Source organism: Anolis sagrei, chromosome 4 (assembly GCF_037176765.1).
Source record: "Anolis sagrei isolate rAnoSag1 chromosome 4, rAnoSag1.mat, whole genome shotgun sequence".
Classification (NCBI taxonomy): domain Eukaryota; kingdom Metazoa; phylum Chordata; class Lepidosauria; order Squamata; family Dactyloidae; genus Anolis; species Anolis sagrei.
This window is the reverse complement of record NC_090024.1, coordinates 239,404,392-239,422,375: the sequence shown is the minus strand read 5'-3', so window position 1 is coordinate 239,422,375 and position 17,984 is coordinate 239,404,392. Positions and strand designations below refer to the sequence as shown.

The 17,984-nt window shown below is 41.8% G+C and overlaps 1 protein-coding gene across 1 annotated transcript in view; it reads left to right on the top strand.

Annotated features, from left to right (window-relative positions):
- The window catches only part of LOC132773016 (serine/threonine-protein kinase 35), a 32,059-nt gene extending 14,728 nt beyond the window's left edge, over positions 1-17,331 (top strand). Inside the window, exon 3 of the mRNA XM_060771888.2 lies at positions 11,636-17,331. The gene's annotated coding sequence lies outside the window, so the exon portion shown is untranslated. The remainder of the gene's footprint in view (positions 1-11,635) is intronic.
- Positions 17,332-17,984: the final 653 nt, after the last annotated feature.

Below are 17,984 nucleotides of genomic sequence, written 5' to 3'. Positions count from 1 at the left end.
TCTATAGTTTCACACTTCCTCAGATGCCATGAGAACGGTTTGTGCCCTTCCTTTGTAGCCAAATAAACTACCCTGCACATACTCACTGAGACTGAGGAACAAACCATTATATAAAAAGTGTCTCTAATGCTTGAGCAAGTAGTAGCAACCAGATTTGTAGAAGATATAGTTGCTTACCTTTGTACATGATCAAAAGTATTATTTATGAAGCACAAAGCGTTCTTTTTAAAATGTTGTATCCAGATTATAAGAGACATGATTGTAGAGGACTCATTCCTTCTCTGTATGAGAGAGAATGGAGAATTTGACTTGTAAGATGCTGAGAGCCCCCTGTACATTTAAAAAAAAAAAACTCCTGTAGAATTAGTTGGGGAAGCTTTTAGTGGGCTAAAAAGATTTGAACCCATACAAGGTGTGATTCATCCATACAACCTCATAGCTGTGAAGGGAAGGCCCTCCTGCTGTGAAAACAGTGAGCTGCCCTTTGTTCGCCCAATTATGTTGTGGCACTCTTTCCTTTTATCCTACAGTGTCATAATTTGAGGTCTGGAAGAAGAATTTGAGGACCCCTCCCCCTTCCTTGCCCTACTGAGTAGAGTGCCTTTAACACAAAAACCTTTCCTCCCTATGTATGTCGTAATGTAAAACAACTGAAACCGCACTTTCTTTTGAAACCCCTTCCTAGACAAAATGTCCAGAGCAGATGAAGGGGCAGAGTCCTGCCTGACATCAACCTGGACTGAAGAATTATGATGGGAGTGAAGAACCCTTCCTCCCAGGTGCTCAGCCGGGCAGTGAAGGACAGGCTAGCTCAACCCTCCCTGTTCCTTGCAGTGTTGTAAAAATTCTCCAAAGGCAAGAGGAATGTCTGGATCCTTTCCAGAAGTCTCCAAGGCTCTCCCTGCTATCAGGAAGAGTTCTCCCTTCTTCTGTAATCTCAGGTGAAGTACAACAGTACTTCCTGACACTGCATTGATTAGGTTAACAATGATGCTTGCTGTTGACAAAGCACTAGTAAGCATATTTGTGGATCAAATAAGTCGAGGTGAGGAAAGCTCCTTAGTGGTCTGAAGTCTTGAATATATATCCTCTCTAGGAATTTGCTAGGTCTTCCAACACAACTCCATGTTAACTTCAGGGTAAAATATATAATAGAATTTTCTAGAAGACATAGAAAATTCAGAGAGACCATTTTGTGTCCAGGCATAGGTAAGTGAAACCACATATATAGGCTCAGCAGTTACAAGGGGGTGTTAACTACTCTTGGTATTATGCTCTATTAACTAAATGGCAAAGTGGGATTCTGAATATTGAGATTGGATGCCACTGAGCCCATTTGCTTGGGCAACTGATTTCTAGCTTCCTGAAAGTATCACATTATCCATTGTGGGAAACCAAATGTTAGATTAGCTGGACTTTTGGTCTGATCTGCTGAGGCTCTTTCACTAAGCAGGACTTTCTCTTACAGTTTTACTTCTATGCCTTTTACATAATGCGTTCACTATTCAGGCTGCCTTCGCATTCCAGAAAAGTGGAAATTATTTCTGAAAGTAATCTGAATGCATTAAATGACAACAACAAAAAGTTTCAGGCTTCCCTAATTCAGTCCATTAGCAGCATTTGAGTTTCATATTACTGAATTCAGTCATTTTAAGCTGAAAGGGGGGACACAAGACCTGCTGACAATTCTTCTTAGTTTCTCTTCAGGTAAAAAGCTCCAACACCTGCACTTCCAACCCTCTCTAGCTATAGATTATCCATGATGCAAGCTAAGCAATGACTTTCCAGAGGACTTTTTCCTCCAAACAGGGGCTTCCCTGTTTCCTGGATTCACTAGGATGAAATGTTGTTCACCTTGTTTTGTCTCCTCCAGAGCTGAATAGGACACAACATTCTGTGGAGGGCATGCACATAGTGGTCAGTTTTCTCCCCCTGCTCTAGAAGTGCTAACTGTCCCCCTAGCTCAAGGTGTGATTCATCCAGCCCTCCAGATGTTGCTGGACTGCAGTTCCAAGCACCCCTCACCATTGGCTATCTTGGTTGGGTCTTACAGTTCAACATCATCTGAAGGATTTCATGATTCTCACTCTGTTCTAGTTTGTCACTAGGAGTCAGTAAGTGAATTTGATTCTCTCAATCTTCCCTACCATCTTTTAACATTTGAAGTGGAGACAAAGGGCACCTTGTTTCTGTTCCAGCATTGCCAACAAAACACCTACACATTTCAGGGAATGGGTAGACTTTAAAACCATTTGCAAAGCTGTATATGGTCCATGACCAAGAATATGCAGAGTCAGAGAACTTGGCTTGAAATGATGGAAAATAGCCATTATTTTTGAGAGTCAGCGGATGGCAAGGGAAGCGATCCGTTTACTAGAATAAAAGGGACAGGAGCCAGTATTGCAGGATGCAAATCAAAGTGGGGGAGAAGAGGTTTTGAAGTTTTGCAAGAAAGGTGACTCTTGGTACACAATGATGTGAATTTGGATATCTGAAGGTGGAGAGGAAGCAAGGGTGGATATTTTATTCTTAGGACAGGCCTGTAGCTGTATAGTTTATACTGAATTTCAGACACAGCACATAGAGAATGGTACACAAGAGTTTCAGTAATATTGGTTCCAAGGCTGGAAATTGTCAATTATCAAGCATTCAAGCACATTGGTGGTGAACTGCATGTGGCTTGATGGGTCATAATTTGAGCAGGCTTGCAATAAGGCCCCAACTGTTAAGCTCTTTTTCCAAGAGCAATTCTTGTATGTATAATGCATGTTCTCCCTATTCCTGCTCCTGGCAGCTCCACCTCCACATTTCCTGCAGCTTTTGGAACTTCACTGCCCTTCAGCTTGGATTCCAGGGGTTACATAAAAATGGTGTGTTGTTCTTTCCGTTGTTCAGCATGCACTTGGATAACATTGTTTTGTGGATTATTGCCTAGTACTGTCTGTTACCTTTTCAAAACCCTTATTCAATAGTTGCTGTTCTAAAGAAAACTTGCATAGAATCATTTATTTGGTATGAAAGCATGAAACATATTTAACCCAGATGTTTCTGCATTCAACAATAAGCAGGTTTTCTGGCTGGTGTGAGTCTTAGACTTGGGACCTTTGTTTGCCTATTGTATATTGCGGTAATACCTGTGGTTAGTGTTAAATATGTCAAACCCTTCTGTTGCAAGAAGGAACATACTGCTTTGGGTGTCCTTCATGGTTTTCAGGTAGCATAGCTGGCTGGTCAAGCTACAAAACTCAAAAACCTTTCCTGAAAAACTTTGTTAAAGGGAATGCTGCTATAATGCAGTAAAAAGAAATATGAGTCCCATGAAGAACTCTAAACTGTGCATCAAACGTGACATATCCAAGTCAGCTGAATTGTATTTTACCGTTTTTGTGAAGTGGATCCATTTAAAGATGCTTACCCCCAAATCCTCTCTTTAAGGCATAGCTTGAATTGTTTGCTTTGACCTAAACATATCCCTCCATGCTGGTGCCATATCACGTTTAGATGCATGCCTTCATTTGGACTACTTCCCAATATTAAGAGGCAAGTGCCTTTGTGAGACAATGCCTTTCATGCATAGGAAGTAAAGCAATTGAGACTTTTACTTCTATAACCAAATTGATAAGAATACAAGTTTAAAGCTTCCTTGTGGTTTCATTTTTGAATCAGTCTTTGAAGTAATTACAGCTGTGTCTCAGACTGCTTGAAAGACTGTCAGAGGGAGCTGGATATATGGGAATGCTGATCAATGGTGGCTTTCCTACTTTTGGGGGGTTTGGTAGCTTACCTGTCCAAAAGTATCTCCCTCTACAAACCACCAAGAACCTTAAGATCGTCTGAAGAGGCCCAGCTCTTGGTCCCGCTGCCATCGCAGTCACATTTGGTGGGAACGAGAGACAGGGCCTTCTCAGTGGTGGCCCCTCGGCTGTGGAACTCCCTCCCTAATGAGATCAGACCTTTTGCAAAATAGATTGATTTAATGGACTGTTTTTAGCTGGTAATGGATTGATTTGGAAGATGACGTGAAATGGCAAACTGTTTTCATGTATTTATAATTGTTTTATTGCTCGGCACCAAATGGTGCCTGTTGGTAGTCATCCTGAGTCCCTCTTTGGAGGTGAGAAAGATTGGATAGAAATGCTCCACATAAATAAATAAAGATGCCATCGCCCAGCATTCATATGCCCCACTCCCAAAATGTCTGTGTTTGCCATCTGTGATCATTCAGGCTGTGCTAACTCATTGCTGCTGAGTTGCATAACCAGACTGTGCCCTCCGGGGAACATCCCTCCTGCCCCATCTCTTTGGAATGGGAAATGAAAAACTAATAAACACAATGAGGGGACAGTCCTGCCTTCCAGCTATTTCGTCTGAAGCCCAACTACCATTTCCAGCTGCCTCGCCCCCTTGACCAGCACCTGAAGTGGTAAAGACTCTCCCTGAAGAGCATAGCTGCTGTGCCCCTTACATAACAGAAAGGGATGTGCCCCTTGTTTGTGTCTGAAAGGAGCTTTCAGAAGTGAGTGCTGAGTTGTTTCATGGAGGCATTGCCTTTCTCTTCAGCTCCCGATGGTAACCAAGATCTCTTAGCCTGACAGAGGACACTCTGGCTATGCATTTCTGGCCACTGGACTTTCCTTGTTGTGGCTCTGGTTTCAGTGTCATTTAATCCAGTGCACAAATTTATACTGAGTCAGAGTATTTGGTCCATTAATCCAATGGATTAATGGACGTTGTCCCTCCTGGAGGAGCTTTCGAGATACTTTCTTGATACAGTCAACATCTGGCATTAGATCCTAAAGTGCACATCTACTGTCTTCCCCATAACCTCATTTATTTGTGTCCAAGAGCTGGAATCCATCAACCTTTGTATTGTCGAAGGCTTTCATGGCCGGAATCACTCAGTTCTTGTGGGTTTTTTCGGGCTATATGGCCATGTTCTAGAGGCATTTCTCCTTAGGAGAAATGCCTCTAGAACATGGCCATATAGCCCGAAAAAACCCACATCAACCTTTATTTGGGGTGTCTTGAATGGACTCTTATCCTTGGATAAATGAATCTTGTAAACAGCCACCCTGCTATTACCTTTGAAGCACAGTTCCCCAGAGACCCACAGTGAACCGTGAATGACCTGAGACATACCTAAGAGATGCACCAGAACTCCTTGTTAATGCAGGTGGATGGGTCTCCTTCCATTCAAAGATGCCCAAGTCTCCAATATTATTACTGGTAAACTTGCAGAAGAAGACAATAGCTGTTCCATTCAATCAAAGGAAGTATTGTCAACTGATAGTATGTGTGCCTTCAAGTCACTTGTTGACTTACTAATTCCTTAAGGTTTTTGTAGACAAGGAATGCTCAAAGATGGTTTTGGCACTTGTTTTTTTCTGAAATATAGCCTAGAGCACTGTGTATTCATAGGCAGTCTGCCATCCAAGAGCTAACCCCTCCCCTTTCCCTCAACACACATACACACAGACTGAAGTTGCTGTGGGGAACAAAAGAAAACTGAGGCTTTGTCTTGCTCAAAGAGATCTTTCTGTAAGATCTTTTCTTGTGCAGGGGAGTATTTGAATTAAACTAGACAGGCTGTAACCACTAATGATCTATTTATGGGTACAGGTTGTAGTTCTCTGCTCAGTGCAACAAGTCTCCAAGCTACAGGAAGGTCAGTGGCCTGTGTCCAGCTACATGTTGGGTTGAACTGGGTCTCAGCATGGTTGGTCCTGCAGGGTTTTTTTTCCTATTGCAGTCCATTGCTAGTAAGAAACACTTGCAGGATGCCCAATGGATCAAAGGCTAACTTACTGCCTTGCTTTTAGATAAAGAGTTTGTGCTGGTTTCCCTGAATTGCAAGGATTTGGATAGGTTGTTGGAATGAAAATCTTCTTGAAGTTAGATCCATCTGAAGTTTGGTCGTAGATTCATGACGGAAATCTGCATCTTTTAAGCTGAGACATTGTTTTGAGCACTCTTTACCGCATAGCAGTTAAATAAATTTCAGTATTGTCGAAGGCTTTCATGGCCGGAATCACTGGGTTGTTGTAGGTTTTTCGGGCTGAATGGCCACATTCTAGAAGCATTCTCTCCTGACGTTTTGCCTGCATCGGTGGTAGGCATCCTCAGAGGTTGTGAGGTCATAGACTCATAGAGTTGGAAGAGACCTCATGGGCCATCCAGTCCAACCCCATTCTGCCAAGAAGCAGGAATATTGCATTCAAAGCACCCCTGACAGATAGCCATCTAGCCTCTGTTTAAAAGCCTCCTAAAAAGGAGCCTCCACCACACTCCGGGGCAGAGAGTTCCACTGCTGAATGGCTCTCACAGTCAGGAAGTTCTTCCTAATGTTCAGATAGAATCTCCTTTCTTGTAGTTTGAAGCCATTGTTCCGCGTCCTAGTCTCCAGGAAAGCAGAAAACAAGCTTGCTCCCTCCTCCTTGTGGCTTCCTCTCACATATTTATACATGGCTATCATATCTCTTCTCAGCCTTCTCTTCTTCAGGCTAAACATGCCGGGGTCAACAGACCCAAATAAATTTCTTCTTTTTCTTACCTGTGTTCTCTGCTAAGTGTGTGCGTTCCCCTCTTCAGTCTTATGATTCCTAAGCACCATCAAATTATACACCAAGTGAACATACTCCTTTTGCATCAGGCTTCTTTCACTATTTCAAATTGAACCAGGGCAAGAGTGCAGGTGACAGAAAGCCAACTGAATGAGCCCAAATACAGTTTAGATTGTAAACATTAATTATACAAAGAACTTTCAACTTGTAGAAATTCTTTATCTGACTCAGAAATTTGCTCTACTGGTCTGGCCCTCTTCTCATGCCCCGTCCCTGTCCCCAAGTGAAGTGGAAAGCTTGTTTTTGATGGATGAGATGATAATGAATGGTTATTGTAGTAATTGTTTATTAATGGTGTAATATGTTAGATTGTTAACTGTTTTTATACTGTAGCATTAAATTTTTGCTGTTCTTGTGTGTTGTGAACCGCTGTGAGTCGCCTTCAGGCTGAGAACAGTGGTATATAAGTAAGGTAAATAAATAATAAATAAAGCTCTGATAATTTATCCGAGAAACTGGCATTGTACATTTACAATGGTACCAAATGCCCGCCAAACATGGGAATCCTCCATGGGCTTCGCTTCAGATGAGCCTTATAATGTAACTCTTTCCAATAGCATGCTGTCTCCATCAGCCCGCATTTGAACCAGAAATGTACTTGCTTTTCTCCACTCATCCTGTAAATCAGAAGCTCCTGTTCTGCTTAATGGTGCTCTAATTATAGCAGCTTCGGCTGAGCCCTCTTCTCTTAAGGGGCCAATATTTTTTCACTGTCTCTACCTCCACTTTCAAAAAGTGCCTTTGCCAAATCCAGCAAGAAAAAAATAAGCGCTTGAGAAGACCCATTGCTAATTAGTGCAGACTCTTAAGAATTGTTTTCTGCTTAAGGCATCTTTTGGCTAATTAAGCCTTCTGCTAAGATGTTTGTCCCAAGAAAGGCGGTTACTGTGTTTGGATGTGGAGAAAAATCTCCCTCTCACGATTCCAGGGCTTTGAGTTAAGGAGGGAGGAACAAGGGGGCTGAGCAAGGAGCCCAGCAATTGACTTAATAATGCTTATTGGTGTTCCCCTAGCCAGGCTGCCTGGTGGCTGAAGTCTCCACAGGGGCGGTGAAGTTTTACCTGCTCTGTCATTTCAGAAGAAAAGTGGATAATTTCCAGGTAGCAACTTCTGAAAACCACTTACAGACTAAAAGTATACAAGCTGAAGGCCATTTTACTATCTATCTTTGATGCCATTTACTTAATAATGCTTTCAAATATCGAAATATGTTTTAGCTAATCCTTGTAGTGCCTGATAAAAGTCACAAGTACTTTTCCTGTAATTGGACTACATACCTTAAAGGCACCAGATCCCTTCTGATCTTGGAATCTAAGCAGGGTCAGCCATGGTTAGTATTTGGATGCTGTAGAGGAAAGAACTGGCAAAGCCACCTCTGAGTATTATTCCTTGCCTCAGAAAACCCTATGGAATTTATGGGATCACCATAAACCAACAGGCAATTTGTGTGATGCTCTTTTAAATTGTGTAGAAAATGTTTTAATTTATTGTTTACTAGCCGTCCCCTGCCACGCTTTGCTGTGGCCCAGTCTGTGTATATGGTTGTTTGTGTGTGTGTGTGTGTATGTGTATGTGTATGTGTATTTGTATATACTAGCTGTCCCCTGCCACGCGTTGCTGTGGCCCAGTCTGGTGATCTGGAAAAGTAATGAGAAAGTGTTGATTTCTAATATATGTAATTTCTTTATGCTTGTGGGTAAATAATATTTCTTGTTGTTCCTTTGTCAGTGTTGGTGTGGAGATTGTCTGGTTTGCTGCTATGGAACATGCAACATATTATTGTCCTTTAGGGGTCTCTTTGAAATCTGTGATACTATATCTGTGTGTGTGTGTGAATCATATATATCTCTCTATATCTATGGCTGGATGGCTCTTTGTCAGGAGGGCTTTGATTATGTTTTCTTGCCCTGGTGAAGGGAGTTGGACTGGATGAACTTAAGTATTTTCTGTTGGTCATGGGGATTCTGTGTGGGAAGTTTGCCCCAAATCTGTTGTTGGTGGGATTCAGAATACTCTTTGATTGTAGATGAACTATAAATCCCAGTAACTACAACTCCGAAATATCAAGGTCTATTTTCCCCAAACTCCACCTGTGTTCATATTTTGGCATATGGAATATTCGTGCCAAGTTTGGTCCAGATCCATCATTGTTTGAATCCACAGTGCTCTCTGGGTGTAGGTGAACTATAAGTCCCAAACTCAAGGTCAATGCCCACCGAACCCTTCCAATATTTTCTGTTGGTCACAGGAGCTCTGTGTGCCAAGTTTGGTTCAATCCCATCATTGATGGAGTTCAGAATGCTCTTTGATTGTAGGTGAACTATAAATCCCAGCAACTACAACTCCCAAATGACAAAATCATAGTTTTTTGAGTGATGGTTTTGTTGCCAAATTTGGTGTGATTTCATTCATTGGTTCTTTTGTTTTTAAAGTACTCATTATGCACAGAGCATATAGATATAGATATAGATATGTGGCTTTGTGCATGCGTTGTAATGTATTATTTATTTTTTTGGCTTTTTAAGTCTTCCACTGTGTTTTTCAGTGTTTTTATGAGTGATGGCCATTTGTTGGCCTGATAGGTGTATTGTGTCCAAATTTGGTGTCAATTCATCCAGTGGTTTTGAGTTATGTTAATCCCACAAACAAACATTACATTTTTATTTATATAGATGGGAGCTGCCTTGGATCCCACTTTAATAGAAGAAAGATGTCACATAAACTAAATAAATAAAGATGCATACACACACATACACACTGTTTCTATATGCTTTTGTTTTGGAGATTGGATAAACAGACAGTAATGCTGAAGGTGATCCACCTAAAACCACTTAGCAAGCTTCACTGGGGTGAATTCAGGACCTCCTGGCTCTTTTTAGCCCATTATGTAATACCAACTCACACTGACACTTGGGTAGTGGAAATGGACAATTGTGTTTAGCAGCACTACCTCTGAGGATGCTTGCCATAGATGCAAGCAAAACGTCAGGAGAAAATACCTCTAGAACATGGCCATATAGCCCGAAAAAAACTCACAAGAACCTATTGATTCCAGCCATGAAAGCCTTCGACAATACAGTGTCTAGTTTCATGGAACTGTAGCATGTTTGAGAGACCTGAAAGGATGGACATATTGTGCAGTTTATGATGCCCCTTCACACATATGCACACAGACAGAGACACCTCCATAGTATATCTCATTTGGCTCTCTGGCTCTTCCTGTTCCTTTCCTCACTTCCACCAGTTTCTTTTCAATGTCTGCATTCAAATGTTACTGGCAAAAAGAAATCCTACCACATCATTGTTTTTAAGGTGAAACAAATACTGCATAGAGAAGGGTAGTTCAGAATCCGAGCTAGTGAAGTTTGTCTGAAAGCTATGGCCAAAGAGGCTTGAAAAATTGGGGAGAAACATGGGCTTGTACTGGAAGAAGCCTAAATTAGCAGTTAGTTTGTTTACAATAACTCAACATGTAAGGTGTTATATATAAATTTGGTGACTATGGCTGTGGCAGCTGGTGTTATCAGGAAATGTAAAATACAAGAAAGAGAGCTTATGTAGGTGTATTGGAGTTGCACAGATGGTTTTCTGTATGCAGAAGAAGATGGGAGCAACACAGGAACTTGTTACCATTCAGATGGGCCATAGAGCTTCAGGTCTTTGAAACAGTTCACCAGTCCCTTACCAGATTTGTGCAATATTGTGTAGGGAGACCATTATAAAAATCAGTCAATACTGCAAATAGGTAATACAGTCAGACAGTTGCAGGGGGAATCTTTGGTCTTGAGTCACTCTCTGTCTGATCTTTCGGCATCAACGCCAGACTCTTTGCACCCCAAGGCACTGAAAATAAGTAGATAAAACAAGACTTTTTAACCCAACTTTGTACTTAAGGTTAAAATATTTTTTTAGAAAAAACATCCTCCATTGATTGTGCCTACACCAGAATGTTTTCAACTAATATTCCCTGAAACTTCGGGATTTTGTGAGAAGTCACTAGGGATTCCATGGGAGATTATTCTGGGGGGAAATTCAATTATGGGTATAATAATTTTTACGCAGTGTTTTCCTGAGACCTGAAAAATATTTGAAGAGTTCCTGCAGGGTAAAAAGATTGCACAAGGCTGGCCTAAGCATTTGTTGTTGTGGATTCAGCCTTCAGATCTATTGCCTCAGTGCTTGGCGAAGTTTCCTTCTTTGAACTATGGCCATCTGTCCATCTCTTCCAACTCTATCATTGTATTTCTGTTCAATAAATCAGTTTTAATATTTATATATACTCAAAAGGAATGTTCTGCTTATGATTGCAAACTCCCAAAGTAATGAACTAGTGTTACTAACCCCATCCCTCCACCCCACAAAGTCTGGATTACATGTGGAAATGGAGGACATAAAATTGCTTTATGGGTCACAAAGTACAATAGCGTACCTATTTTATGGATGAACATTAACTGGAAACAGAGATGTATGTTTTGCTTGTGGCATACCTTCATTCTATGTAGTATATAATGGCATTGTTAAGGCCTGTGGACTCCCACAGAAGAGAACACATTTGTCAGTCTCTTCTCTTGAGATGTCACGAGAGTAGTATTGCTTCAGAGTCCCAAGGACCACACTACACCATTTTGAGCTCCTCTAGAGCACAAGGGGACTATTGTTATATTGACTCAGGCACAATTTTGGGTGACCAGATGTGACCATCCCAATCCACGCTACTATTTTTGACTTTCAGGCAGCACAGGATTGTGTTTTGTTTTGTTTTTGTGTTTCAAGATTTGTGGGGAGGGGGCATCAGGTAGGATTTAAAACCTTTTCTTTCAGCATTTCTTATCAACCACATATCTTTCAGCATCTGATAAGGAAACCTTTCTTGCTTAAAGGAAATTATTGGTATTCTGGTACATGAAGTTCCTATTACCTATCACAGCTGGTTGTTTGAAGCACTTAGAAATAAAGGTTTTAAAGGTCAGGAAAACAAACCAATATGTAATTATTGCTTTTCCTTTTTCTTTCAGGTTTTCTCACCAGGGACCTACAATCTCCATGATTTACATGCATTGAGGAAAGCTGAGGATAGTCCAGGTCAAACACCAGGATCTCTGGCAAAGTGGAGCCCTGAAAGATTCTTCTTAAAAGTTCCAGTGAGACACAAAAAGGGCAGAAGCAATTCCAACCCATTTCATTATGAGACTTTTAACTATTTTTTCTAAGTTTATGTATTCCCCTTCCCTTCTGCCAACTCAGCTTTGTTTACCGACTAAATCTGTGCAGGTACTTCTGGAATTCCTCTTTCACCTAAACAAAATACTGGGGAAAATCTGTATATTTTTTCCTGCTGCTGCTATATACTGGAATTCTGGGCCAAAATGTTCATAACATTTGTTCTTGGTGCGGTTTTAAGCTGGGAGAGATTCATTTGGGGTGTTAAGACCTATTCCTGTGTATGAGTAATGTTCTTGTGGCTGCTACTGAGCCTCTGGAGGTAGAAACAAAATGCAAGATGGGCAAACCACCTGCCCTGAGACCCCACTTCCCTTCATAAAACAGTTTTTGGCAGTGTTGCCTGGTTGGAAAATGTCTCATGATAACACTTAAAAGTGGAAAACTGTTTTGTTAGGTGGCCTATGAATTAGAAACACTGTTGTAGCAAGAAGATGCCTACATTTCAGTGTGCCATGTTTCACAGGTCATGATGTTGATAATATTTGTGGAGGGTGTGCGCACATGAGTGTGTAATCCTGTATAAATGAGGCTTGTCTGTTCAACAAAAGCTTGCACTTGCCAGGGACTTTTGGCTTGCTTGGTTATGTACCTTGTTTGCTTGAATGACCAGGAGAGCCAAAACCTTCAGGATGATCCCTCTTTGTGAATCTCTTTTGTGTTCATTGTCTATTTTGGCTTTGAACCTGCTCGAGGACTTCGAGGATAGATCCTGAATAGATCTGAGTCACTGTAAATGGGAGTGTAAAGCACAGTTTCTTCCTTGCCCTAAGTAGATGCAAATAACACACATATGCATACTCACAGTTAGACTTGTCATACAGGCTTCTGGCTTGGGGAAAAAACCTGTTTCTGACATGCCATCATACCTGTAGACCTAGCTGACCTCACCCATTAAGAGTTTTGACACCACAGTTGCTGGATGTTGTTGAGGACAAACTTCTTGCTCTGTTACTGCTCTTAGTTGGCATTCTGTTCCTTGCACTGTCATGATACATATCAGTGAAGGAAAGCAGCTAGATCACGGCCATAAAAGCAAACCAATACTTTGTCCTGGCTCACTTTTAGGATAGTTGTGTGTATCTTCACAATAGTGCTGATCCCAATATCTGTAGGCAAGCCTTGTGAGACTCTGGAGAAGATGGTCTGCTCTTTGTGCTGTGCCTCTTGAAAGGCTGCTCATGAAAAAAGTCACTTTTGCCTACTGTGCTGATCCACTCTCATCTCCATTACAAATTCTTCTGGGATGTGGGCTACCACAAACCAGCGCATGGGTAAGCCAACTTCTTCCTTGGGTGGTAATTTGTGGCTTAGGAAATTTGCTTATGGATTCCAGACCTGCCATTTGCAAATTCCTTTTGGTCTTTTTAAACTAAGTCCTAATAGTTTTGAACTTACTTTCTTTTCTCTGAAAATCTCCACTCAAAAAACATGATAACTGTATTAGAGAGATGCCTAAGGACAAATTGCAAGACTTGCAAAGTGGGACAACCAACTGTAGGGAACAAAAGGTGCATACTGCTTAATCGATGAGCATTTTGGTGCTCAAGAAATGCAGTTGTAGATTCTGGGCTTTCTGATTTATACCAGAATTTATCTTATGAATGGCCCTTCTGCAGTTTCTTTTAATAGATGACTATCAGATTTTAGGGGACATTGGAACATTGTTTCTTGTGTCTAATAATAAATTCCAGCCACTGAAATTACAGCAGTTTAAAATAAAATGGCAAAATTTTCATAATCTAGTTACTTTCCATCCTTCTATGATGTAATATCCCGCCCAGCAACATTAGAGTTCTAAACTGCAATCTTCCAAACAATAGGATGGTTATTTCTCTCTCTTGAAGTTTCATTAGAGTTGGTTTGGGTCTGGAACTCATTTGGCAAGCAAGCTGAAACAGTTTTCTAAGAGGAGTAAGTCTTGGAAGTTTTTCAGAGCTGTTTCTACCTTCCTGTATCACAGGGCAGCAAGATAAAAAGAGTGAGGCCTCTGTGTTGACTATGCCTATGGCACACACTCCTCATTACTAGTTAGTAATTTTATCAGTCAGCAGTACAGCCCATCTTAACCTGCATTTTGTGCACCAGATAAACTTATTTCGTGTTTGTACCAGAGCATGTGCAAATGTGAAACGTTCTTAGCGCCAAGTAGTCCTTGCCTTTCATTTCTGCACTTTGGATGATGAGGGAGGAAACGATACTCCAGTCTTTCGGAAGAGTTCTTTGGGCAAACACATCTACACAGCTCAGTCCATCCTAAAAACGTTACCACCTCAGTACTTCTGTATCTTCAAACACAAACACACCCTCTCTTCTCTTTGTGCTGCAGTTAGGGTTGTGCTTTTGTTGTGGTAGCTAGACCACAGTGCCTTATTGGAGGTTTGAAGAACTCCTGCAGAGACAGCATTAGCTGCAGAGGGAAGTTTCCATTTTGTGCTCTATTTCACTGTTGTCCCAAGTCTGCTCCTTCCTCCTGAATCTTGCCTGGATTGGCTTTATTCGTTGCTGACGGGGTGCCCCTAAACTCTTCACAGATGTTTTCCTCAGTTGACCATGTCAACTTCCAACCCATTTCTTTTTGGGAGTATCTATCTAGGGAAACAGGACAGCCTTTACAAAAAAAAAGAAAAAAAGAATCAACATTCAGTTACCATAGTCTTTAAAGAGATGTCTCCAGCTCACCCTCAATCTGGCTGCTGACTCAAAAAATTGGGTTATGTGTCTGAATGAATGTTAGTACCAATAAAAAAAGTTTCACCTGAGATCCCATTAATTCCAGGTAAGTCTGTTTTCATAGGGGGTTCTCTCCCAGTGGAAATTGCTTATCCGTTCCTGAGGGATGTAAGATATCACTAACAGTCTATGGCACATTCTTTTCTGGCTTTCTTGTATTGTGAGTGTGATTTTATTGAACTGTTTACATCAAACGCAACTGTTTACAACTGGTGATGCAGACTGAAATTTGCCAGACATTTTCTCAGATGGATGCTGAAGCTACTATAGAGGGACTGTGAGCTGCCTTTCATGCCTGGCTTCAGCTTTGCAGCGTTCTGCCATTCACCCTCTTTCTTGGGTCTTTCATGAACAGAACAGGGAAAGGAGAAGCCAGCTTTGAAACTGGAAGCATTGGCATCCCTTAATGTGGACAATAGGGTCTGTCCATGTCTGCCCTCCCATGTGCTACCCACCTATGTGCTGTGGCATCCCCATTAACCCTCCAATGCTACACACGGTTACCTCCTTGGATCCCCATTTCCGCAAGGGAGAAAGGACGTCTGGCCTTGCTTTGTTTTCTTCGAATCTGGAAAAAGCTCAAGTTGTTTTCCAGCCTCTAGAGCTGCAAGTAAGAACGAAAGCCCTACATTTTGGTACAGCCTTGTAACAAAACCTGGGTTTAAACATAATGAAGGGGAAAGGGGGTGTGTGGATATCTTGGTCACTGGCTATATCAATTTATATTAATCTCACCCAGGATTCCTCAAACTGCGGCCCTCCAGCTGTTTAGGTCTCGAACTCCCAGGAACCCTAGCCAACTTGTTCAATGGTCAGGGATTCTGGGAGTTTGGGGGGGGGGGGAGGCAAACAGCTGGAAAGCTGCCATTTGAGCAGTTACCTCCAACACTCCAAAGGTATAGGGCTGCAACCTTCTTAGGTTGTGTCCTGTGGGCTTTTGGGACAAAGGGGTGGTCTTGGCAAAACCAGGACATGAAACTTGAAATCACACTGGCACTATGCAAAAAAGTCCCACTCCCATGTTCATTACACCACTTGCTGGCTGAAGATTTTGAGATGCCCACGGAGCAACTGTGGCAGTGGCCCTGGCCAGTTCTACCCATGCAAATATCTTCATAGGAATGGTGGTCCTTAGCCTGCAATAGGGGTGACTGGGCATGGTTTCATGTTGCACTGGGCCAGGACTGGGCTTGCCTTGGCTGGTAGCAGTTGAGAGTTACTGCTTGCCTGTTCAGGGTGCTACTAAAAACCAGAAGCATGCTGTACTTGAGCCCATGCCAGTCACCTTTATCAGCACAACCTTCATAAGAGCAGAAGAGGCAACAGGGAGAGCTGAAGACACCCAACTTCCCCCTTTGAATAAAGTTTCCTGGAAGGTTGGCTTGTCCTATGCTCTTGCAACTGTTATTTCAGCAACTCACAGCTCTTTGTGGCCCCTTCAGTATCTCTGACGTTTGTGCTGCCCTTTTAAATTAAACTAGTTTCATGACTTAGTTCCTTTGTTTCCTCTTGCTGCTATTCCTGTTGTATTTTAAGGGTCAAGGTGCTAGGATTGGATTGCTCTTGTCTTCCCTCCTCCTCTCTCCTTCAGGATCCCAGACCGTGCCTCTCTGACACTGCCAGAATCTTTTTTTAAAAAGCAATAAAATACCCCCACCCCACCCTATCTCAATAAGAGAGACACAGTCTGTGGTTCCTTGTTGTTTTGCTTTTTTGCATATGTCTAATTTTTGCAACAAAAAAAACCTCCCTGGTTTGAGTTTAAGCCTGCCTGGGTTACACTCCGGCATCCATTAAACCAAGACAACAGGTAAACAACATACTATTCCCAGCTTCTTTCAACACTTAAGCGTTGGGACTAATTGTTATCAGAACATTCAGATGCAAGCTATCTGAGATGAACTGTTGCCAAAAACAAAAAAGTACTGTCTGGATTGCTTTCCTCCCAGACATGAATTCATGGGATGCCAGGACATGATAAGCAAGATGGAAAAGCTACCTCAGAGCCTCCTCTTGCAATTGGGACCCAATGCCAGTCTCCTTTCAAGGGGATGGGAAGAGAATCGGATACTAGGAGAAGAGGGAGCTCTTTCAGCTGGTCCACCTGTCTTGGAGCTGTATCATTTCAGTTTGCAGCAAGAGAAAAGAGAGAAGCATGCAATGGGTTCCTCTCCCTGAGGAAAACACTTGGAAAACTGACATTGTGGGGAGAGAGACGCCCGCCTTCTCCTTGGCCTCTTCATATGGCAAAGCAGAAGGGCATGCTCTCATGTTGAAAGAACCTTCTCTTACATAATCCCTGAAATGGTGTGGCAAAGATACAGGTAGGCCACCTTAGCGTGAGAATTAAGTCAACACAGAGACGGAGAAATGACTCCTGTTTTTATACATATGAATTTGACCTCTGCCCTTCAACCTACACATTTGTGCATAACATGGAAAGGTTTAAACCCAGGCGTCGCAAAACAGTTTCCGATGTTTGTCTTTGAAAAAAAATATAAAACCACCTCCTTTTTCTTTGCACAGAAGCTGGTAATCTAGGACCTGTGTGTGAACAACTTTATATTTTTGTTATAAAAAAAGAAGAAAAAGAAAAATTGGTTTACTTGGGTTGGTGTGAGACATTGTATTTAAGTTCCTTTTGAACACTGTGGAAATCCTGATTGTGTGTGAATGGCAGCAGCTTTGTAAATTAAAGAGACAGTTTGTGTGAATAAAGGTAGTGGATGGGGTTGATAAGCCATACCCAGTTTTAAAAGCAACGTCTCTTTGTCTTTGTGTTCCATAATTGACTTCATTGGTACATTTGGTGCCAGACACACTTGGGCATTTCAGTTTTTTCTTTCACCGTTGGGGCAATGGAAGGGGTTGGGGGTGGGCTACTTTTAGTAAGTATCCAGACAAACCGCTATTGGGGAACCATCAGTTATGTAAGATGTTTCTGGGTTGGAATTGCATTGGCCAGGACAAGGGGGAGTGTAGGAGGAACAGTAGCGTATTAAAGTGCCTCACATAAGGTAATGCACGTTCCCAGCCAAAAACTGCACAAGGTAGGTCAGTTTATATTTATTTCCATGCATTTGCTTCCAGGAATGTTTAAAAGTTTGGGGTGGCAAAGAGGGAAATGAAACAGAGAAGTCAGACAGGGAGTAGTAGACCTTTAAGTAGACTTAAAGATAGTTAAAGATGGCTATCAACAGTAAGGCTATCTGGCAGGCTAGAATTCCCCATATGATTCCATCCATATCCTGGGATACACAGGCAAGAGTCCCTTTGTTCATTCCCACTATTGATACAGTCCTTGAGAGCATGAGAAAGGGTCTTTAAAAAGAGGCCAATTACATATTTTAACTTCTTAGAATCTTTTTAATCTGTCCTTTTTAATATGGTTAATAGTTTAATTCAGTTTCA